Genomic DNA, 24642 nt, shown 5'->3' on the forward strand with positions numbered 1-24642 from the left:
TAAATACTATTTAAACATTTCACTAGGAAAACCTAATTTAAGAGAATCTTGACAAAATCTTAATTTTCACTCTCTCTCATCATGTACCATAACCTAATGGCAATCATGGACTTTCATGTCCATGGCCATGCTTGGCAAAGTGGTTTGCCATTACCTTAAGCAGGTTGTGGCTGGCCAGGAGACTCTCCACTCTAATTGCCTGCCATAAGCCATTTCCAGTTTGATTATCAATATGTTTGGCCACATTAAGAATATCCCTTCAGTGACCATCAAGTCCAGGAGTGGGACTTGAACCCAGAGCTTCTGGCTTCGAGGGAGGGATGCTTCCACTGCACCACAGGACATCCAGAGTCAGTATGAATCATTGCAAAAGGTACGATTAAGTAAAAGTTGCTCTTTAGTTTGTCCTGAATTTCTTTAAAAAACAGATTCATTTGTACTTTCTGCTGTGCACTTGTTTTATAGGGGACATTACCAGTTTGTACAATGCAACCTTTTATCCAGAAAAACATTAAAAGCCCTGAAAGTATTCTCATAGTGGGTAACCATAACAAGTAAACATACAGCGAGCATGATTTAGACTATCCCGACAAGTGAAGAGTCCTGATTTAATTTATGCAATAATCCTAAGTGTTTTCTCAGAACAAACTCTCATCACACTGAATATCTTAGTATTGTAAGCTTGTGAACAACGTTGTGTGTGATGCTTTCCATCAAATAAAAGCAACCCAACATCTTGGGAAATAATAAATCGCAACAATTGAAGTTGAATTCTGTAATTAGCTAGTGTGAATTATATTTAAAAGAGAGACGAACAAATAGTGCAAAAGTATTTCAGGGGGAAAAAAATCGGCATTTGGGTACACTGGGGAGGAATAGAAAGGCATGATTGATGATTTGTTGTCACGAATAAAGTCACAATCTGCATAGGCTAAAAATTAGAATTCAGTGCCAGCGTATGATGATCAAAAGCAAATTACTCCAATTGTCCTCTGATGTGAAAGTAATGAGAAATTAATATGTAGATTTATCAAGGGGGATAATTTGAGGTTTACAAAAAGGCTACTTAATATTATCTTGCATCTGGCATCTCAGAACAGTGATGCACTTAATTCGTTTGCAAGGCTAAAGCAGATAATTTTATTATGCTAACCAATGCACAAAACTTGAAGGATGTTTTAATTGTTGTACTCTGATGTTTAACTAGTCAATCAGATGTTAACCCTTCAACACTAAGAGGCTAAAAAACCCTTTGCATTGGTTAAAAAGTACAGCTCAATAGGTTTAATATTCGAATTCAATACACAATGAGAATTTTTTAAATATGCAATGCACATCATTTTGTCCTTTGCTGAAGATATTTTTTTGCCAAAGATTAAGCATTCTGCTTTATCCATCGTTGGGGTTTTAGAACTGAGAACTGGATCAATATCATACTGGACTGGTAGAGGTTAAAAGTTTATGGCAGTGATGGCAGCATTGTTTGGGGCTATTTAGCACAGGGCTAAATCGCTGGCTTTGAAAGCAGACCAAGGCAGGCCAGCAGCACGGTTCGATTCCCGTAACAGCCCCCCCCCCCCCCCCCGAACAGGCGCCGGAATGTGGCGACTAGGGGCTTTTCACAGTAACTTCACTTGAAGCCTACTTGTGACAATAAGCAATTTTCATTTCATTTCATTTCATTGCCAATGGCTCCGAGTAGGTACTCAGGGAGCCCGGTGGTGTAATCTACCGTCAAGATATGGAATCAGTTGAGGAGGCATTTTAGGGTGGAAAGGATGTCGGTGTTAACGTCGCTGTGCGAGAATCATGAGTTTGAACCAGGAGGTGGGGATAGATAGTATATACAAGAGGTGGAGGGATGTGGGGCTGGCGAAGGTGAGGGATCAATATTTAGAGGAAGGTGTTGCCAGTCTGGAAGAGCTAAGGTAGAGGGTAGAGCTGCTGACGGGCAGTGAGTTCAGATATCTGCAGGATAGGGACTTTGCGCAAAAGGTCTGGAGGAGGTTGCCGGGATACACCCTGCTGGAGTGACTGCTGTTTGCGGACATGGAAGGGGAGGGAAGAATTGGGGATACATACAAGTGGCTGAGGGAGCAGGGAGGAGAGCGGGTGGTGAAGATCAAGGAGAAATGTGATGGGGAGTTGGGAGGGGATTTCAATTTGGTAGTATGGAGTGAGGCACTGCGTAGGGTAAACGGGGCCTCCTCTTGTGCAACGATGAGTCTGACACAGTTTAAGGTGGTGGATTGGGTGCAGATGACTCGGGCGAGAATAAGTGGGTTCTTCCAGGGGTTAGCAGATGGGTGTGAGAGGTGTGGGCAGGGGCCAGCAAATCACGCGCACATGTTTTGGGGTTGCGAAAAATTGGGAAGATTCTGGACGGGAGTGTTCGCGGTCCAAGCCAGGATAGTGGAGGAGGAGGTGGACTCGGACCCTTTGGTGCTGATATTTGGGGTTTCAGAGAAGCTGGAACTCATGGAGAGGATGAAGGCCGATGTATGGCCTTCGCCTCTCTGTTTGCACGGTGGTGAATTTTACTGGAGTGGCGGTCAGTATCGCCACCGGGAGCAGCGGCTTGGTTGGGTGATCTGTACGACTTGGTTAAGCGGCAGAAGGGTTTGAGAAAAGGTGGGGGATATTTGTGACCATGTTTGAGGAGCTGTTCATTGTGGAGTGGGAGGCGGGTCTAAAAAAAGGGGACACAAATTTGTCCAAACTGTATAGTTGATTGCTGGGAAGTATGTTTCCCGGGGTGTTTATTTGTTATAACCTGTTTTGATAAATGTTTGTAATAAAATACATTAAAAAAAAACATTTATGGCAGGTTATGCTTCATGTAAAAACTGAATTATACAATCCATGATGGCTCTGGTGCTTAGTTTCCTTTTCCCCAATCTTTCTATCGTTTTCTCCCCTCTTCTGATAAAAGGTTGAAAAGTTGCCACTGGGATTGAAAAATGTAAAATACAAGTTATGAAAAATTGGGAAGCAGTGATATGTTGGTGCTCAAACGTGGAGGGAAAAAAAGGACGGGGAAACCTCAGAGCTCCCATTGTTTTGAGGCATAGAGGTTTGAATTGAAGACCATGCAAACTGTTAAATTTGATCACAGTAGGATTATAGGGAGGAGAAACAGGGAATGGATGATGCATATGGAATCATAAATGCAGCCAATCATGCGAACCAAAGTGGCAATCATGGATAAAGCCAGAACTTTCAAGGTGATTGGCTGTATTTTCATTCTTGAGGCGGGTAGCAGATGTCAGGAAACCTCCCGGCTTGGCATGCCTACCTTGGGAGAAAATGCCTGCAAAGGTAGGATTTTTATTTGTGGTGGGAAGGTGGTGATAACTGGAGATGGAGCAACTGTCCCCACAAGTATTTTGGAAGTGTCAAGCCAGGCTATTTAAGAGGCCAGTGCTCCGGACTGTGTCACAGTCGTAGTAAAACATTAAACCAAAATCATCCCTCCAGCTCTCACCCCTCATCCCCTGCCCACAGACCCATTTACCATGCCCAATCTATGCCAACTCATGTCCCCCACCTATCCCCATAGCCCCACGTGCGCACCATGTCGACCAATGCCACTCTTCCTACCCTCAAAGTCTCATTGTGCATTCTTGGTTGAGAACCCATTAGCCTGTTGACACAGCTGCACCCAACAGAAAACATTACTTGATTGGCATCTCTTTCTCTGTAACTTATTTTTTCAATTGCACAATATTTATTTTTATAAGATAAAGAGGTGTCAATTGCTTGTAGTTTCTGCTGTTGAAACTTTAAAAATCTGGATGATTGATACTTCTACCCGGCTGTAGTAATAGCTATTTCCTTTCACAAAGTAGGAAGCTTTCAATTAACATGGCAGCACGGTAGCATATTGGTTAGCACAGTTGCTTCACAGCACCAGAGACCCAGGTACAATTCCCGGCTTGGGTCATTGTCTGTGCGGAGGCTGCACGTTGTCCCCGTGTCTGCATGGGTTTCCTCTGGGTGCTCCAGTTTCCTCCCACAGTCCAAAGATGTGCAGGTTAGGTGGATTGGCCATGCTAAATTGCCCTTAGCGTCCAAAAAGGGTGGGTGGGTTACTGGGTTCGGGGGATAGGGTGGAGGTGCGGGGCTTAAGTGGGGTGCTCTTTCCAAGGGCCAGTGCAGACTCAATGGGCCGAATGGCCTCCTTCGGCACTGTAAATTCTATGTTCTAACAATTCATTTTTTAAAAGCTTTGCCAAATATGCTGCTGTTATTGTCAGACAGCTAAACTATGGAAGTGCCATAGATTGGCATAGAGGGTATGAGGGAGTGGGTGGAGTTGCATATGTTGGCATGGAGTTTATGAGGAGTCATGGGGGTGGGTGGAGGGGCATAGGTACCGTCATCCAGACTATGGTTCATGCTTCTCAGTAGGACCGTGAACCAAGGCTCCTTGCAAAACTGGCTTGACTACACAAAAATTGTGGGGCTTGAGAAGATGCACAGTAGTGATTTAAGGAGGAGTTGGAACATTAAACTAACTCTCTCACTTTATGTGCAGGGAAGAATTAAACTGACTCATACTTTGAAACCCTCCAGGTACATTTTATTTTGTATTTGAATAAAGTTAACTCAGTAATTGTTGTTATATGACTTATGAAAGTGTAGGGGGCTTGATAAGGAGCAATAAGGGAGAGTCTCAATTTATGAGGTGCTTTGCATTATTGTGTTTCTTGTTGCATCTTCATTTCATCCATTAAATATTACTTTGACTAATCATTTAATGTTCTGGGTAAAAGCAAATGATGAATAATGACACATACTTTGAATAAGTGCAGGCTATTACAATGGGATCAACAAATTGAGTTGCATGACTTGGAGTTTAAGTTGGATTGTTTATGGAATTTGTAACTACTTAAAAGATACAGGAACTAAACTTCCAGTTGCCCCTATCTGCTGGTGTCAGCATGGTAGAGCAGAACACACCAACCCTTCCCAAATTGTGAGGATGAGTCATTAGTATGATCTACAGTATCTGCCCCAAATAAAAGTTGACTACCTGCTCAGAACTGCATTCTGTGGCCACTACTTGGCCTGTAATAGAACCTGTGTGCGCTCCTACCTTGATTGCATACTGCAAGGCCTTATGAGGAATTGTACTGGTCAAACCTTCTTGTGAACTTCCCTAGTCATACTCTAGTAGATCCACCCTGAGCTCCTCGCCAGAGTTTCCTGTCCCCTCTCCATGGGGTGAAATCCCAGCACAGTCTGCTGCTTTGTTGCTTCCATGGAAGCAAAACCCAAGAGGTGCGAAATGACCATGGAGGAATTTAGATTTATATCTGATTGTGGATCCTATCTCAATTATCTTCATTTTCTAAGTGATCATAATCACTTAAACCATCAGCCTGTTTCTGTGCAAGAGAAAATCATGTGAAAAATCATGCAACTTGAATAACCTTCCTTGTTTTTTCCTTGTGATGAAGCGTTTGTGCTGAAGAATCTGGGACATGAATATGAGATACTTTGAATACTCTATAAACAAGTATTTGATATGGATGATTACAATATTCCAAAAAAATCTGAAGCAGTTTGTGAGGACTAAGAATAAAGGCAATGGAGATTGGGTATTATGTGTGGTGGATATAACTGGTGAGCTGTGACCTATTTCAAACTGTTCTTTTTTATTCATTTATGGGATGTGGGCGTCGCTGGTTAGGGCAGTACTTATTGCCCATCCCTAGATGACCTGAAGAAAGTGGTGTTGAGTTGCCTTCTTGAACTGCTGCAGTCTTTGAAGTGTAGGTGCACCCACTGTGCTGTTAGGGAGAGTGTTCCAGGATGTTGCTCCAGCAACAGTGAAGGGACAGCAATGTATTTCCAAGTTAGGGTGGTGAGTAACTTGAAGGGAGACCTCCTGGTGGTGGGGTTCCCAGGTATCTGCTGTTCTTGTCCTTCTAGATGGTAGCGGTCATGGGTTTGGAAGGTGCTGTCTAAGGAACCTTGGTGAGTGACCTCAATGCACCTTGTAGATGGTACACACGGCTGCCACTGTTCGCTGATAGTGGAGAGTTTGAATGTATGTGGAAGCGGGAGTAATCAAGCGGGCTGCTTTTTCCTGGATGGTGTCGAGCTTCTTGAGTGTTGTTGGAGCTGCACTCATCCAGGCAAGTGGAGAGTATTCCATTACACTCCTGACTTGTTCCTTGTAAATGGTGGACAGGCTTTGGGAGATCAGGAGTTGAGTTCCTCGCTGTAGGATGCCTAGCCGTGGACCTGCCCTGCCACAGTATTAATATGGCTAGTCCAGTTCAATTTCTGATCAATGGTAAGCCCCAGAATGTTGATTGAATATTATGGGTCGCTGGTCAGATCCTCTCTGCAGGAGATGATCATTGCCTGGCACTTGTCTGGTGCGAATGTAACTTGCCACTTGTCAGCCAAAGCCTGGGTATTTACAGGTCTTGCAGCATTTGGAAATAGACTACTTCATTATTTGAGGAGTCACAAATGGTGCTGAACATTGTGCAGTCATCCGCAAACATCCCTACTTCTGACCTTATGATGGATGGGAGGTCATTGATGAAGCAGCTGAAGATTTTGGGCCTAGGACATTACTCTGAGGAACTCCTGCAGTGATGTCCTGGAGCTGAGGTGATTGACCTACAATCACCACAATCATCATCCTTTGCGGCAGGTATGACACCAAACAGCAGAGAGTTCCCCCCTAATTCCCATTGAGTCCAGTTTTGCAAGGGCTCTTTATGCCATACTTTGTCAAATGCTGCCTTGATGTCAAGGGACTCTCACCTCACCTCTAGCATTCAGCGCTTTTGTCCACGTTTGAACCAAAGCTCTAATGAGGTCAGGAGTTGAGTGACCCTGCTGGGACACAAACTAAGCTTCCATGAGCAGGTTATTGCTGAGTAAGTGCTGTTTGATAGCACTGTTGATGATTTCTTCCATCACTTTGCAGATGGTGGATAGTAGACTGACAGGGTGGTAATTGGCTGGTTGGATTTGTCCTGTTTCTTGTGTACAGGACACACTGGGAAATTTTCCACATTTCTGGGTAGATGCCAGTGTTATAGCTGTACTGGAACAGCTTGGCTAGGGGCACAGCAAGTTCTGGAACCCAAGTATTCAGTACTATTGCGGAATATTGTCAGGGCCTATAACCTATGCAGTATCCAGTGCCTTCAGCTGTTTCTTGATAAGGTGTGGACTGAATTGTATTGGCTGAAGACTGACATCTTTGATGCTGGGACCTCTGGAGGAGACTGAGATGGATCATCCACTTGGCACTTGCTGCTGAAGGTTATTGCGAATGCCTGAGCCTTGTCTTCTTGCACATGTGTGCTGTGCTCCTCCGTCATTGAGGATGGGGATATTTATGGAACAACTTCTCCAGTAAGTTTTTAATTGTCCACCACCATTTATGGCTGGAATGTGGCAGGACTGCAGAGCTTAGGTCTGATGCATTCATTGTGGAATTGCTTAGCGCTGTTTATTACCCGCTGCTTATGCTGTTTGTCACACAAGTAGTCCTGTGTTGTAGCTTCACTGGCTCATGCCTCGTTTTTCGGTATGTCTGATGTTGCTTCTGGCACGCTCTCCTGCACTCTTCATTGAACCAGGGTTGATCCCCGGCTTGGTGGAGATGGTAGAGTGGGGGATATGCTGGGCCATGAGGTTGCAGATTGTGGTTAAATACAATTCTGCTGCTGATGATGACCCACAGCACCTAATGGATGCCGCGTCTTGATTTGCTAGATCTGTTTGAAGTCACCATTTATCACGGTGCTAGTGCCACACAACACGATGGAGGGTATCCTCAATGTGAACATGGGTCTTTGTCTCCACAAAGGTTGTGTGGTGGTAACTTCTACCTATACTGTCATTTAAAAAAAAATTAATTTAGAGTACCCAATTTTTTTCCAATTAAGGGGCAATTTAGCATGGCCAATCCACCTCACTTGCACATTTTTGGGTTGTGGGGGCGAAACCCATGCAAACACCGGGAGAATGTGCAAACTCCACACGGACAGTGGCCCAAAGCTGGGATCGAACCAGGGACCTCGGCACCGTGAGGCAGCAGTGCTAACCACTGCACCACTATGATGCCCTTACCAATACTGTCATGGACAGGTGCGTCTGCAGCAGGCAGATTGGTGAGGATAAGGTCAAGTATGTTTTTCCCTCTTGTTCGTACCCTCACCAACTGCTGCAGTCCCAGTCTGGCAGCTATGTCCATTAGGACCCGGCCAGCTCATTCTGTGGTGGTACTACCGTGGTGGACATTGAAGTCCATCACGGTAGTACCAGAGCATATTCTGCACCCCTGCCACCCTCAGTGCTTCCTCCAAATGGTATTCAACTTGGTGATGGTGATGCTGATCATGCTGATGTTGATGCTTGCCCATGTTTAACCTGAAGCCTTCATGAGACTTCATGGTGCCCAGAGTCAATGTTGAGGGCTCCCAGGGCAACTCCCTCCTGATTGTATACTGCCGATGAGACAGGACATACCCAAGACTGATGATGGTGTTGTTTGGGGTATTGTCTGTAAGGTATGAATTTGCGAGTATGTGAGTATGACTATGTCAGGCTGTTACTTAACTAGACTGTGAGACAGCTCTCCCAACTTTGGCACAAGCCCCCATTTGTTAGTAAGGAAGACAGGGCCTGCAGGGATCGGTTAAGTTTCCCACTGTAGTTTCCGGTGCCTGCTTCGATGTCGGGTGGTATCATTCCTTTTTTGGTGTTTTCATAGCGATTGAATACAACTGAGTGGCTTTTATACACTGTAGTAGGCCATTTTCAGAGTCAACCACATTGTTGTGGGTCTGAAGTCACATGGTATGGCAGATGTCCTTGCCTAAATGACATTAGTAAACCCGATAGGTTACTACGACAATGAACAATCGTTTCATGGTCATCATTAGACTTTTAATTCCAGATATCTTATTGTGTTTAAATTCCATCACCTGCCGTGGCCGGTTTCGTACCCGGGTACCCAGATCATTATCCTACATCTCTGGATTACTAGTCCAGCGACAATACCACTGTGCCACCATCTCCCTACATGTTTGGATAGGATGAATATAGAGAAGAAGGACAAAAGGTCTGAAAGTTACTGAAAGTGAAGATTTAATTTTGGACTATCTGAGCCAGTTTCTGTGTAAAAAAGCAGAAACTGAATGACTAGAAATTTCTGTAGGCACCAAGATGAAGTGAAATAGCTGGTTATTAGTAACCTCCCTCGCTGGGGATGCTCAAATGGTCCATCTGGAGCATGTGGAGATTAACATGACCATCCTTAAATTTTCAGGATTGATCTTACTTCTTGGGAAAGACGACGGTACAGTGGGAGGAAAATTGCACTGCAGTAGTCCTTGAAGCACATGAACGGGATGGAATTATTGAAAGATGAAATTGTGTATACAGGCAAAAAATAAATCTGAGAGGAAATCGAATTGAGGTATACAAGATGATAAAATGTATTGACAAAGCAGATGTAGAGCTGATATTTCCTCTTTTGGGTACGTTAGAACAAGACAGTATTGGAATAGTCAAGTAGAGGGGCAATAAAGGAACTGATGCCTTAAGATCTGAGGCATGGACAGAAATGGGGCAATGTTAGGGAGGTAGAAGTAGGCATTCTTAGTGATAGAATGGATGTGTGGTCAGAAGCTCATCTGGTGGGCCAAAACAAATACCTTGGTTATGGATTGTCTGATTTAACTTCAGACATTTGCTTGGGAGAGTGATGGAATGAGTGGCCAGGGAACAAAGCTTAAGGTAGGGACTGAAGACAGTGGGGTAAATTTTCCGGTCCCGTCGGTCACGAGAATCGTTATGGACAGGTCAAAACATTTGACAGGCCATTTAACGGTCCATTGACCTTGGGCTGTAATTTCCGGTTTTGGGGAAGGCATGAAGAGAAAATCGCATCCAATGTCTTCAGTCTTCCCAATATTCAATTTGAGGAAGTTTCACCTTATCCAATACTGGATATTGGGGAAACCGTTTATCATTAAGACAATGGAAGAGTCACGAGAGGTGGCTAGGAGATAGAGCTGAGTGTTGACAGCGTACATGTAGTACAATGGTTGTGATCTTTCTGAATTCCTATGTTGCAGGTTGACTGTAAATATTAGAGCGGATAGTGTATTTGTCCAACATGCTTTGTGCTGATAAAAAGCTAACTTTGAGTATTGCTAAGTGTATGGAATTGGGTTGCAGACAGGCCATGATCTCATAAAATGGTAGAACAGGCTCAGGGTACTAAATGGACTGGTTTATCTCAGTTGGTTGGACAGCTGATCTGTGATGCAGAGCAAGGCCAGCAGTGTGGGTTCAATTCCCATACCGACTGAGGACCCACCTTCTCAACCTGGCCTCTTGCTTGAGGTGTGGTGACCCTCAGGTTAAATCGCCACCAGTCAGTTCTCCCCCTCAAAGGGGAAAGCAGCCTGTGGCCATCTGGGATGATGACAACTTTACTTTTACTAAATGGACCACTCCTGCTCCTCTTGCTATTTGTGCCATGCTGGTGGCATGGCGAATGGTGAGGGTATCTGACTCTGAGTTCTGTGAATCTCCCAGCAAACCTTCTTTCAAAGTTTATTTTAATCATGAAGTAGTGTAAATTGGGCAGTTTTAAAGCAATTCCTGTCATACATTTTCAATTGTTCTGTTGACCGGTATGGGCAGTCAGAAAATGGGATGGGGGTCATTTTGAGAGATTTTGATTACCCAAAATGAATTGGTAGTGGAAGAAGAATCCTTCAAAACTTTAGTTTGCGGGAGCAGGCCAAAGTAATGTACACTCCTCGGCTGCAAGTTCTTGATATATTTCCAATTAAAATACTGAAACAAATGCATTCAGAAGTGTTTTATTCCAGTAATAGTGATTCTATATATAACCCGTGAAACAAATTTTAAAAAATTTAAACAGGTGTTAGGAATGTGAATTCTTTATATACAAATTGGCGCTTCTAACCAATTGATCACCCCACTATTTATTTCTCCAGATTTTCTTTATTTTTTTCTTGCACTTAAATTTTTTAGTTTTTCCACCGAATCCAAATTTACTCCATCTAATAATAATTATAATAATCTTTATTAGTGTCACATGTAGACTTAAATTAACACTGCAATGAAGTTACTGTGAAAATCTCCTAGTCGCCACACTCCAGCGCATGTTCGGGTAAACTGAGCGGGAATGTAAAATGTCCGATTGACCTAACAAGCACGTCTTTCGGGGCTTGTGGGTGGAACCCAGAGCACCCGGAGGAAACACACGCAGACAAGGGGAAAACGTGCAGACTCCGCACAGACAGTGACCCAAGCCGGTAATTGAACCCAGTTCCCTGGCGCTGTGAAGCAGCACAGTAACCACTGTGTCATCATGCCGTATGTATATGTTTACTATAATTAAAAAGTTCTCTTACTTAAAAACGGGCTTGGATCTTACCTTTTTGGCATTATTAAGGGGAGGAGTCCTTTGGTTCAAACAGGACGAGTGCTGCTGGAATGCTGGACTCTCATACAGACATACACATCCTCTCACACATACACTCCTACTCATCCTCTCTCTCTCTCATACACATACACACACACATATGCATCCACTCTCATACTCATCCTCTCTCTCATACACATACACACACATACTCATCCTCGCTCTCTCTCTCATACACATACATACTCATCCTCTCTCTCATACACATACACACACATACTCATCCTCTCTCTCATACACATACACACACATACTCATCCTCGCTCTCTCTCTCATACACATACATACTCATCCTCTCTCTCATACACATACACACACATACTCATCCTCTCTCTCATACACATACACACACACATACTCATCCATTCTCCCTCTCATACACATACACACACACGTACTCATCCTGGGCGAAATTCTCCGACCCTTCGCAGGGTCGGAGAATCGCCTGGGGCCGCCAAAAATCCCGCCCCGCCGTGGCAGAAATTCTCCGCCACCCGGGAATTGGTGGGGGCGGGAAAAACCACCCGCAGATCGGCGAGCCCCCTGCGGTGATTCTCTGGCCCACGATGGGCCGAAGTCCCGCCGCTGGGAGGCCTCTCCCGCCGCCGTGGTTTGAACCACCTCTGGTGGCGGTGGGATTGTCGGTGCGACCGGGCCCCCGGGGTCCTGGGGGTGCGTGGGGCGATCAGGCCCCGGGGGGGTGCCCCCACGGTGGCCAGGCCCGCGATCGGGGCCCACCGATCGGCGGGCGGGCCAGTGCTGTGGGGGCACTCTTTTTCTTCCGCCGCCGCCACGGACTCCACCATGGTGGAGGCGGAAGAGAATCCCTCAGCGCGCATGCGCCGGTGGTGACGTCAGCGGCAGCTGACGCACCAGCACATGCGCGAACCGGCGTAGGCCTTTCAACCAGCCCTGTCACCGGACGGCGGGCGTCAAAGGCCGCTGGAGCCGGTTTGGGCGGCAGTTGGCGTGGTGCCAACCGCTCCGGCACGGGCCTAGCCCCTCAATGTGAGGGCTTGGCCCCTAAAGGTGCGGAGAATTCCGCACCTTTGGGGAGGCCCGACGCCGGAGTGGTTGGTGCCACTCCGCTACGCCAGGACCCCCCGCCTCGCCGGGTGGGGGAGACCCCGCCCCCTCTCTCTCTCTCACACACACACGTTTTCTTTCTCTTTCCCATACACACTCATGCTCTTTCTCTCACACCCACACACAAACACACACTCATCCTCTCTCTCTCACACACAAACACATCCTCTCATACAGATCGATAAAATTTAAGTTTTGTGTTGTTTGCAGCTCGTGCAATCAGAGGCTGCCAGTCATGTGTACCATTTATAAGATGCACTGCAGAAACTCACCAAGGTACCTGAGGCAGCACCTTCCAAACCCACGACCATTACCATCCCCAAGGGAAAGGACAGCAGATACCTGGCAACACCACCACCTGGAGGTGCCCCTCCAAGCCACTCACCATCCTGACTTCGAAATCTATCTCTGTTCCTTCACTGTCGCTGGGTCAAAATTCTGGAACTCCCTCCCTAACAGCACTGTGGGTATACCTACACCTCTGGAATTGCAGCGATTCAAGGACGCAGTCACCACCTCCTTCTCAAGGGTACCTAGGGAAGAGCAATATATGGTGGCCTAGCCAGCAATGCTCTCATCAGTAAATGAATATGTAAAAATTAGGTAAACTGCAGATACACTGACTTTCCAAAAACAATTGTCTTATTATAGTCCATGTTCACTTTAATTTGTGCCTTTTTCATGGAGGGCTTGTTTACAGTAAAAGCATCTCACTAGAAACTATGTTATTATAAATAAAATGGCTTACTCCAGCTCTTTAGCATGGTATCATCACTTTTAGTGACCTTAATGTGCTATCCCCAAACCTAAAAAATAGAACTTTCATGCTCCCTGACCTTACATTGATATGCACTCATTTATCTATGTTCTCCCCATGTGTACATGAGTTTTCTTCAAGTACTCCAGTTTTTTCCCATTCTCCAAAGATATGCAGGTTAGGTGGCTTGACAATGTTAAATCAGCCCTTAGTGTCCAGAGATGTGTAGGTGATTACAGGGATAGGGCAAAGAATTGGGCCTGGATAGGGTGCTCTTTCAGGGAGTCAGTGCAGACATGATGAACCGAGTGGCCTCCTTCTGCACTGTAGAGATTCTATGAACCCTGCTGTTTGCTTTGGGTAATTTATTTCATACTAATATTTGTAAATTATTTTTCCAATTAAGGGGTAATTTAGTGTGGTCAATCCATCCACCTGCACATCTTTGGGTTGTGGAGGTGAGACCTATGCTGTCACGGGGAGAATGTGCAAATTGTACATGGACGGTGACCCCAGGCTGGGATAGAATCCAAGTCCTCGGCGTTGTGAGGCAGCAGTGCTAACCACTGTACCACTGTGCCGCCATTTACACTAACATTTTGAGTCACATCTGAAACATCTGTTAACTGTTCCCCATACATTCCTTCTATTTCTGCTTCAATCTTGTTGCCTGCTATGATATCCAAATCTGCTAAAATTTTTCAATTCTCATTCCTTCTGTCGGTAACTTGGCCTTTGTTCTGGCCCTTGTGTCCAGTACGTCGAAATGCAACAACCATTAAGTTATTTATTAGTAAAGAACTTGAGTATTGTTGAAAAAAAAAATGCTATTGAAGCTTTTCATCCTGAACCTATCAGGACAGCTATGCAAGATAAACCAACAACAAAGATATTCTAACCTGCACGGGACTCATGGGGCCGAACTAATTAGTATCGCTGTGAGTCTTGTAGAGTATGGGCTTGCCCGCTGAGAGGTGGAGCCCCCATCAGCAGGATAACACACACAAAGTATAAAATGCTTGGCATGAGTGAGAGTCAAGCTGGAGTAGTCCCACCTGGGATCTGTGTATATAGTATTCGTATCTCTTGTAAATAATCAACTTCATTCTTGACACTCCTCGCGTCGCCTCCTCTGTGGACCTAATTCTCGGCCGCGGGGCCTTGTCGCTGGCGTCAAGGCCCGGTGCGCCGAGAATGACGCGGCCGGCGCACCTAATGATATCAGCCACGCATGCGCAGGTTGGCCGGCTCCAACCCGCGCATGCGCCGCTGACGTCAATTCCCCTCCGCTGCCCCGCAATACGTGGCGGCTTGATCTTGGAGGGCGGCGGAGCGGAAAGAGTGCGTCCCTTTGAGATGCCGGCCCGATGATCGGTGGGCACCGATCGCGGGCCAGTCCCCTCCTGAGCATGGTCGTGGTGCTCACTCCCCTCTCCTCCCTCCACAAGCCACAAACCAGGTATTGGCGCTATGTTCACGCCGGCAGCGACCAGGTGTGGTTGCCGCCAGCGTGAACCGGTCGGGAACGGCAGACCGCTCGGCCCATCCGGGTCGGAGAATCGCCAGTCGCTGTGAAAAACGGCGGCTCGCAATTCTCCAAGCGGCGTGTCGCAAAACGCGACACGCCATTTTGGGGTGCATGGGAGAATCGCAGGGGGTGCCAGAGCGGCCCTCCCGCGATTCTCCCACCCGGCGTGGGAGCGGAGAATCGCGCCCTGTACCCTCAATTTGATCTTCTAAATTGTGGGTTTAACGATGACCGAGACTGCGGCTCCCATATCCAACTCATCATTAAGGATGGCTGCTGACATGAACAGCAGTCCTAATGGGGACAACTTTAGGTGTCGCGACACAGTTCAACTGCTTACAATCATCCTTTGGTGCGGGGCTCGGAGAATTGCCCCTTCAAACTTCTGTTCAGCATGCATGGGATTCTGGAGGTGTTTGTCACCGATAGCAACACGGTATTTACTAGCGCGGAATTCGGGGGCTTTATGAGGACAAACTGTGTGCGATGTACGCACCACACCTTATCACCCTGCTTTGAATGGACTGCCCAAAAGAGCAGTGCAGATGATCAAGTGTGGCATGGACAAGCAGATCCTGGGGTCCCTTGATACATATCTGGCCCATTTCCTTTTCTATTACTGTACACCCCCACGATGCAACCGACGTAGCGCCAGCAAAGCTTCTGATGGGATGATTGCTTTGAATCCGCCTCAACCTTGCATTTCCAGGTATCTGTGGGAAGAAACACCACGAGCTAGGACCTTGTCCGGGTGAATGTACTCAGCCTAGGAAGGTCACGCCTGGTCACGCAGTCTAAATGCAAAACTCTGGGGATGGCGCCAAGTGGGTTCCGGGCACCGTACTTCAGCAAACCATTGGAGCCGTGCTGTCCCATCATCTGGTTTCGTATTGGGTTGAGATGCAGGATCAGGAAATGAAGCGGCAACGTGATCATCTCTGTCGTAGGAGCGCTGTGGTGGGCGACGCACTCCCGAGGAGCCGCCGTTGTTCCAGGCAGCCCAGGCACCAGTGGCTATGTAGGCGCTCCCCCAAGGGGCACCTGATGCTGAACTGCATGACACTGAGGATTCCGACTCTGAGATGGGAGACCCAGGTGTCGGAAATTTTGGACAGGGAGCGTGCCGACTGACAGTCAATGACGGTCGTGCCGCCATGACGTTCAATGAGGAAGTCGTGGCTGCCAGCTCGCTATACTCCGCCTAACTCAGCTCCAGTAGCACATGAGGCGCAGCCAAGGGCTAAGAAGAGCAGGGGCCCTCCAACTCCGACTTGCCAGATGAGTCTTCGGACTTTGGGGGAGGCAGGATGTTGCAACCTGTATGGGACTCATGGGGCCGGGTCAATTAGTCTCCCCATGAGTCAAGTAGAGTATGAGCTTCCTTGCTGAAGGACGGAGCTTCCACCCACATGCTAGCACACATAGCTATAAAATGCTCAGCCCGAGTGAGAGCCAAACTTTGTAGCCCAGTCTGGTACTTGTGTATACAGTATCGTACCTCTTACAAATAATCTTGGAAATTCTTGACACTCCCCGTGTCGCCTCCAATGTGGACCTAATTAAAGGGAAACAACTACTTATTATGCATGCCAAGAGAGTGCTGATTAGTTGGCAAGGTGTTGTTGTGGAGAAATTAGCAGGAATCAGTTCATTGTTAATCGCCAAGCTTTTGTTTAAATTTCAAACCAGGCCTACAACTCTGATTGGTCAAAGCATTGCCATGGGGAACGAACCAAGGATTGGCTGTCCTCCAAACTTTTGTTTATTTGGAAAAGGCATAATGCTTTGCCATGCTCCTTCCGTCTACAAAGGACAGGGTCCTGTATGTGAGTATATGTGGCTTCTAGTACGAGTTGATCTTCTGACTTTAGACTATGTCGGGTGTCTCGCAATGTCATGGCTGGATCTTGGTGTCCATACCTTACACTCTTTGTAGAGGGATATGGATGAGGAGGTATTGTTCCAGGTGTGAGTGTGGCTTTTTACTTTCCCCTCAACAGAGGACTAGCAGGGGACGGGTGCTGCTGCCCTGCTGTTCTGAGGACTGGCAGCAGGGAAGTAAAGCAGAAGATGGCTGGAATACTGGTGAAGTGCCTTCCAAGCAGCTGGCAATCAGCTATCAAGCAGTGACAGCGCTTGCTGAACAATTGTTATTAGCAGCAGCCTCTCATCTGTCCATAACTGGAGCTCTACAGTTTTACTGATCAAAGTCTTCCCATTTTAAATTGTCAGTTTCACTGAAGAAGCTATTTCCCTTGTGCACTCCTCCCAGTGACCCTCGAAGCTGACAGGTAAGGAAACCAGTTAACTGGCTAGCAAATCCAAAAATTAGATTTAAATCATTTCTTAATAGGCTTTTTAATTGCCTTAATATACCTGCCAAATCCCCGCTCACCTTATTACCATCCCACAGAAACATTAGAGTCTTGACTCAATTGTTCTCCTGGCCAAGCTCCTACCTTACATCCTCCATACATTAATGTTCATCCAAAACTCTGATGTCCATATCCTGGCAGAGCTAATGCTCTGAGGACATGAGTTCAAATTCCACCACGACAGGCCGAGCAATTTACATTCAAATGAATAAAAGTCTGGAATGGAAAGTGTCTCAGAAACCGGTGACTATGAAACTGTCATCGATTGTCATAAAAAAGACATCATCACAAATGTACTTTAGGGAAGGAAATCTCTCATCCTTATTGGTCTGGACTACATGTGACTCCAGACACCAGTAAAGTGATCATAACTACCCTCTGAAGTTGTCTAGCAAGCCACTCCGTTGAAGGGCAGTTAGTGATGGGCAACTAATGCCGACTTTGCCAGTGCAGTGATGCTCATCACATTCCATGCAGGAATCAAAAAAAATAAAATCCTAATTTAAACAATGTTCAGTTTGTGCATCGCCTCTGTATCCACTGATCTTGTTCTCAAGTCCTTTCATGGCCTCACCCCTCCATATCTCTGTAATCGGCAGCAGCCCTATAACCCCTCTGAGGTCATCCTAATTCTCTAATTCCTGCTTTTCGTGAATCCTTGATTTTGATTATCCCTCACTGGTTGCCTTATCCTCAGCAGCTAGGCACTGGAATACCCTTATTAAGCCTCTCTACATATTGCTCCTCCTTTAAACAGATCATTAAAACTTATTTGTTTTTGGTCATTTCTCTTAAGATCTCCTCATGTGGCTCAGTGTCAAAGTTTGCTTGATAACACTCTTGTCAAACACCTTCTGATGTTTGACAAAGTTAAAGGCATTTTATAAATCCCAGTTGTTCGTCCCATGACAACCTAAGATTTCTTTTTGCTCCTGAACGTAGCTAAGTCCACTGCAAACTCACTCCCAGGAGACCTCATTCTTGCCTTTGCCCCGATAATGAGTCTAACACTTGCCTCATGATTTTCCCGACTTCCATCCTACATAGGTTCCAATTACTTTAAATTTAACTTGCCCTCATGACACCATACTGCTGTTGACAATGCCTGAGTGAAAAAAATTCTGAAAAAAAATCTAGAATACAATGCTTACTTAATTGCTTAAAGCTGTGGGAATAGAGCAAAATACAAGCCTGAATCTGTGAGGGATACATGGGAGGATGTCTACGGGTGATAATTTAATCTGTTGTGCACAGTTCCGACAGCAGAACTGGAAGTGAGCAGTGCTTCTGCTCGCTTCCATTTTGCCCCTCCTATGTGAATCAAATTAAAATGTAACATAGGAACTTCGAAAACTGTAGCCAGAGGAGACTGTTCAGCCCTTTGAGCCTACTCTGTGTGGTGAATGAAATATAGTTGTATATATGTTAATTCACACTGTCTTTGTAAGCGCAGTAGCGCTATCCTACCACTAGGGGGAGTAGCGCTGGGAGCACTCAGGAACTTGTACTGGGCTCCACCCGTGGCTCCGCCCAATGACTCCTCCCCCTAGTGCAGCTGTATAAATACCCTTGTCCAGAGTCAGCCTGAGTTCACTACGAGTTCATCGACAGGTAACAGGCTGGCTCTGAAGTAAGTCGATTAAAGCCTAGATTCACATCGGAAACACGTGTCTGGTGAATTGATGGTTCCATCACTCTGCCATTCATTATGATCATGGCCGATCATCCAACACCCTCTTTCCCCCATATCCTTTGATCCCTTTTGCCCCAGTAGCTATATCTAACTCCTTGAAAACATCCAGGGCTGGAATTCTCCTTTCCTGCTTGAGGCTACATGTCGACACCAACGGAGGGTTTCACGATGGGAAAATCGGCGCAAAACCCTCACCGATTCCGGTACCGGTGAGGGCTAGCACCGGCGCCGTGTGAAAACGGTCGGAGAATCACCGGGTACAGGGCCGCACATGTGCAGAGCTCACAAGCTGCAGCTACGTACGCCTACAAACCCCTCACATGCACCGGTCGCGCTGGAAAACATGGTGCTGGCTGTGCTGGACCGCGTACCCACCCACCCCAACCCCACAGCCCACCTCCTGGCCACCCCCCACCACCCCTAGCAGAAGCCCCCCGTCCAGACACTGGTGCACAAGAACGCACAGGTCTAGTTGTACGTTCGCCTCCCTAAATCTGTAGCCAGATAATAATCTGCCTTCTTGTTTTTGCTACCAAAGTGGATAACCTCACATTTATCCACATTATACTGCATCTGCCATGCATTTGCCCACTCATTTATCTTCTCCAAATCACACTGAAGCATCTCTGCATCCTCCACACAGCTCACCCTCCCACTCAGCTTTGTGTCATCTGTAAGTTTGGAGATAGTACATTTAGTTCCCTCAGCTAAATCATTAATAAGCATTTTGAATAACTCGGGTTGGCTATAGGCACAGGAGCCACATGTGATCACTTACCAAGGGAGGTTTTTCATTGATGAAACCAACCATCAGCTGACAAGGCAGCAAGTCTGTGCGGGACACACAAGGGTCCCCTCGACAAACATGGAGGCTCTGCATCATAACAGAACTTTGCTGCCAAGCACCAATGCCTATCTTCTATGAGGCCTACCCTGGGTGACCACAACCTGAACAGGCTCCCCCTCTGGTGCTGCCTGCTGCTGATGTTGTGGCTCCTATTGTTGAGTGGCAAGAATCCTCCTTTATAGCATCCCTTCCTCCTGAGGGTGCAGGGAAATTGGATGTGCAAAACACATTGATATTCAAGAAATTGAACTGTATGAAGAAGGCAGATGAGAACATTTGTGTCAATGGGTTTTACTCACAGAACTGATGAGCAGTGAGATTTTCAACTCCTTCCGCAACAAAACTCCACCCACCACATACTGGGCCTCCCCGGTTAGCTTTCCAATCTTGGCACATGTGCAAAAATTTAGATCATAAGGTTTGTGTCAAAACCTGTTATTCTCAACCTTTATCCTGTCATGACCATCATTGATCCACCCAACATCACTTTGCATCCTCTCTCTCTGACTCTTTGACCTCCCCCCATTACCAATGGACAATGTCACCTCTCACCCTGAACCTAAATCTATCCCCAACAACATTCCCCCTCTGATCCTCTACCCTCCCTGCAACATCCCAAGGTGTTCTTGTTAGATCCTGTGAGGCACCCTACAAGACCTTTGATTATCCCAAACTCATACTGGACCAGCGCCCACCCACTACTGAATCAATCTCCCCATGTAAATGTGAATGTTCCCTCTGCCAGCCAACAGCCTGATATAAACCACATGGTTACGGTTCTGACCCCATCCTTGAGGTTCCTCAATTTTTACCCTTGACTATCGGCATCATCCCACCCCCATCACACCCAGGATTCCAGATTCTTCCCATTTCATTCCTAGGATCACTCTTCCACTCCTCCATGTCAATCACCCAATTCCTGAGGTCACCTCTTACTCACCCTCACTGGTCCTGAGACTCCAATCCAGCTGCCATTCTGCTGCTCCCCTCCTGGATGCTGCAGAGTTCAACAATGAAAACTGCTGACCTCAGACACAACTGCACAAAGCTGCACGCCACCTTTAAACAGATGTGAACCAGGTGCCATGACAGTTCTGTGTACCACTGACTTAACCTTGAAGGTCGGACTTAATTACCAAAGTTTTCATGGAATGAGCACACGTGGCATGCAAATCTACTCCATGGAGGAACCTGCTACGAGACGGTGTAAGACCTATCCCACCACTACCGCGCTACTGACTTAATCTCATCTCGTGGTCGGGAAACCGAAGTTTGGCTGTTGCCATGGTTCCCGGTCTTGCAGGCCCCATATAATTTCCCCTATGTGACAAATATTAAAAAGACCTCTAATGTTCGAGGGGAGAATTTTGAGCTTGCTGTGAATTCGTGAATTTTTATTTTAGTGTATGAAAATCGCTATATAATTCCACATTGCTTCCTGTCATGACTTTAGTGACATCATAATAGGATATATCCCATCACTAAATTAGTTGTCACAGGTCCCCACTCATACCATCAGCTTCATTTTCACCACAAACTAGAGTGTCAGAAGTTCCAGTTACTCACAGCTTGCCCACACATTCCAGCTTCTTAACTAACCCAAGGTAAAATCTAACCCCGCCATTATAGTACATCCCAGCAGTTTTCTTTTTTTTTCAAATAATCAGTTTTATTTCTAGTTTTTATATATGGTTTTTCATTTCACCTCCCCCTCCAAACTGTTCTCATCACTCCTGATTCCTGTCTTACACACGTCTGATATCTGACACAGAATACCTAATTTGTTCCCTTTTAGCGTGTTCCCTCTTTCTGTTTTATTTCTCAAGTTACTGCGCATCTTTGTATGAAAACTTTTATGTTATTTTTCTCTCTTTGACTTCTACCTCCACAGATGTTGTGGGTGCTATTTAACCATTGCGGTGCAGATCTGGGCTCACTGGTTATATAATGGGAAAGACCAAATTCAAGCGAATCAGTTTGCCATCTAACCGGCCCGCTCCCAATGGCGAGTTACGGATCACACCCAAATATTGTGAGCATATCATTATCCCTCATTTGCATTAATTTCCATCTCATTAGTGAGATTGAAGTCAAATGCAGTGGCCTCCCACAAATTAACCGGCTCCCCAGCGAGAAATCATGGCATTTAGTACTGTTTTATAAAATCGTGAAGCTGGTGCAATGGATGCTGAGGGGGACTGAGGAGGTGAATAGCCATTTCCAGTTTTTACCACGCAGCTCAAAGGTCTTTTCGTCTGTGAGGCCTTCAAGCCATCTTTAAATATTGTAGAGCCCATAAGAGGGCAACTACAGCTGCTGCCTGTCTGTCCTACCAAACACTTCCTGGGCAGAGCCCTGCTCTTGGTTTTATGCCGAAGATAACTTTAACTCCTTTTGACTGAGCATGTCACCTGAACATGAATGGGCTGTGCTGGTGGGTGGCAGTGGGTTCTGAGGAGCAACCATGAAGGTCAGATGTGGCGAGGGTGCGAGGTGTCAGCCAGTGATTTGTGAAGGATGGGGCAAAATCTAGGGTGACGCGCGGAATTGATGCCAGGTGGGAGGTGGTAACTTACCCTTGAAGCTCGGTGGCAGTCATTGGTCTTCCGACATAGGAAAGTGCTCCCCCTCGTCATGCTGCACGCACTGACTGTCACTTCCATTGCCTTTCTGGTGCTATTGGTGACCCTGCTGCTGGTCCTCCAATCCCTCGGGGGAATAGGACATCCCATCGCGTATCCACAGCGTCGAGAGGCATGGCCAGATCGGCATCCCCAAAACGAAGAGCAGGTCTGTGCGCTGCCATGCTTGTTTGTTTACTGGGAGTGAGTGGTGAGGGGGCGTTTCAAAGCAGCTTCCTTGTTAGCGGCGAGATGCTGAGGTGCGAGTCTGGCAAATCACATGGCAGGACAGCCAGTAATGGCAAGAGGCCCATGGGGGCTCATTTCCGGCACTAAATGCCATTAAATACAATCCGCGATCTCGCCAACGCGGATGTCGAAAAACACCCCGTCAATCGCGCTCAAAATTACACTTAGAAATGTTTCCATTAAGGGGTGGCACGGTGGCGCAGTGGTTAGCAGTGCTGCCTCACGACAGCCCCGGGTCACTGTTCGTGTGGAGTTTGCACATTCTCCCCGTGTTTGCGTGTGTCTCACTCCACAACATAAAGATGTGCAGGGTAAGTGGATTGGCCATGCTAAATTGCCCCTTAATCGGAAAAATATAATTGGGTACTCTAAATTTATTTAAAAAGAAGATTTTTTCCATTAAACCACGGCCGAGATCTTTCAGGCCCACCTTTCTCCCTGTTTGGTCTCTTCCTAGTATTTTCCATTATGAAGTGCATGCAGAGCACCTCAAATCCAGCCGAGTCTTTTCAGGACTTCAAAATTTGCCGGTTTTCAGGAAAGAAACGAAAATTCAAATCGGGACACCTTAGCTCAGTGAATGCGGGATGCAGAAAAACGTGACATGTTTGCAAAGCACTTTTGTTTAATGGCCATGTCACTGTTGAAATTAATTCACTTCTCACTCATTAGTCTCATAACTCTTTCATGCCTCCCCAACTTCCCCACGTCAGCACACCTTGCATAAAATGAGAAAAGATCAATCAAATTGAAATGATGTTAAAAGTAGCCTGCAGTTGTAACTGAAGATGGGATTTGATTCATATAAGATTGTACACTATTCTTTAATAACTCTTTGAACTGACTTGGGTCAGCTGCACGAAGGCACCTAATGTCATAAAGGATTTTGGGAATAAAGTGCAATGTTTTAATTTAAGCCTGTGGGCTTCTATTTGGGTGGCCATCAAAACTCAAGACAGGCACCTTTACTGTAGCAAGATCAGGCATAGGTCCGCAGACCAAAAACACCACATAGCTAAATACCCTACCCTCATAGCTTTATGCAGAACTCTTTTGCTCTTCCTGGGCAAGGTCAACCCTCTCTTGTCACATCTGCACTTGGTTGGCATAGGTCAATGTTCGCTGGAACGTGGGGAAAATGTTATGATTTCCATTTCTCATTGTAGAAGGGACATTAGTTGGCAGATTAGTTGCCTGTATTAATACCCTGTATTCATTTTAACCAGCTGCTTGATAATATTTCATGGAAATAGGCACTTGGCAAAGCATGATGGATATTTAGCCTTATTTTTAGCCAAGAGGTTCTGTATGATACCAGTCAGAAGGTCATACAATGTAAACAAGCGTACCGCTGCACATTGTTTTTCTGACAGCAATTATTATTTTTCTTAGGCAAGGAACTCAAGGCCTGTTATTAAACTCTAACTCCGGCCTGCTCACTTTTCTGTCTTTTTGCTAATCTAAAGAATGCCTTTTTTTGTCCTAGATATTGCTTACTGTATCATATAAATTGCTTGCCTTACCTTTGTAAAGGGGGGACATTTGGAATGACTGTGGTCTCGCTAATCCCCGCACGAACTTTGTGTTAAATAAAGGACCTTTGGCAAAAACTCGAAGTGCTGACTTATAATTTCTTCAACACTCATTTATTATTTGCTCTATATTATGAGTTTCACAGTTTCCATCATTTTATTTCATTTTCATTTCATTTCATTTTGTGCGATGATAGCTTTTCAAGATGTCAAGGCAAAAAAGGAGTGTCATTTCAGTGCAGACATACCCATCAGAACATAACAAGCGAGTCATAGATCATGGGCGGGATTCTCCGTCCTGGGACGCCCAGAATGCGTTCCCCGATGGGATGGAGAATCGGGCTTTGGAGAAAATCGGGATTGGTGCCGGGCACTGACCCGAATGCCGTGCTCCAACCCACCCCGCTGTATGAGATGCAAATGCATTAAGTGCATTCCTCTCTACTTACCT

At 46.1% G+C, this 24642-nt stretch overlaps 1 protein-coding gene across 4 annotated transcripts in view; it reads right to left on the bottom strand.

The window, feature by feature from the left end:
* pcdh15b (protocadherin-related 15b) overlaps positions 1–24642 on the bottom strand; it is a 1980039-nt gene that overhangs the window by 18887 nt on the left and 1936510 nt on the right. The gene's annotated exons all lie outside the window — the stretch shown is intronic.

The sequence above is a fragment of the Scyliorhinus canicula genome, chromosome 16, assembly GCF_902713615.1.
Source record: "Scyliorhinus canicula chromosome 16, sScyCan1.1, whole genome shotgun sequence".
NCBI lineage: Eukaryota > Metazoa > Chordata > Chondrichthyes > Carcharhiniformes > Scyliorhinidae > Scyliorhinus > Scyliorhinus canicula.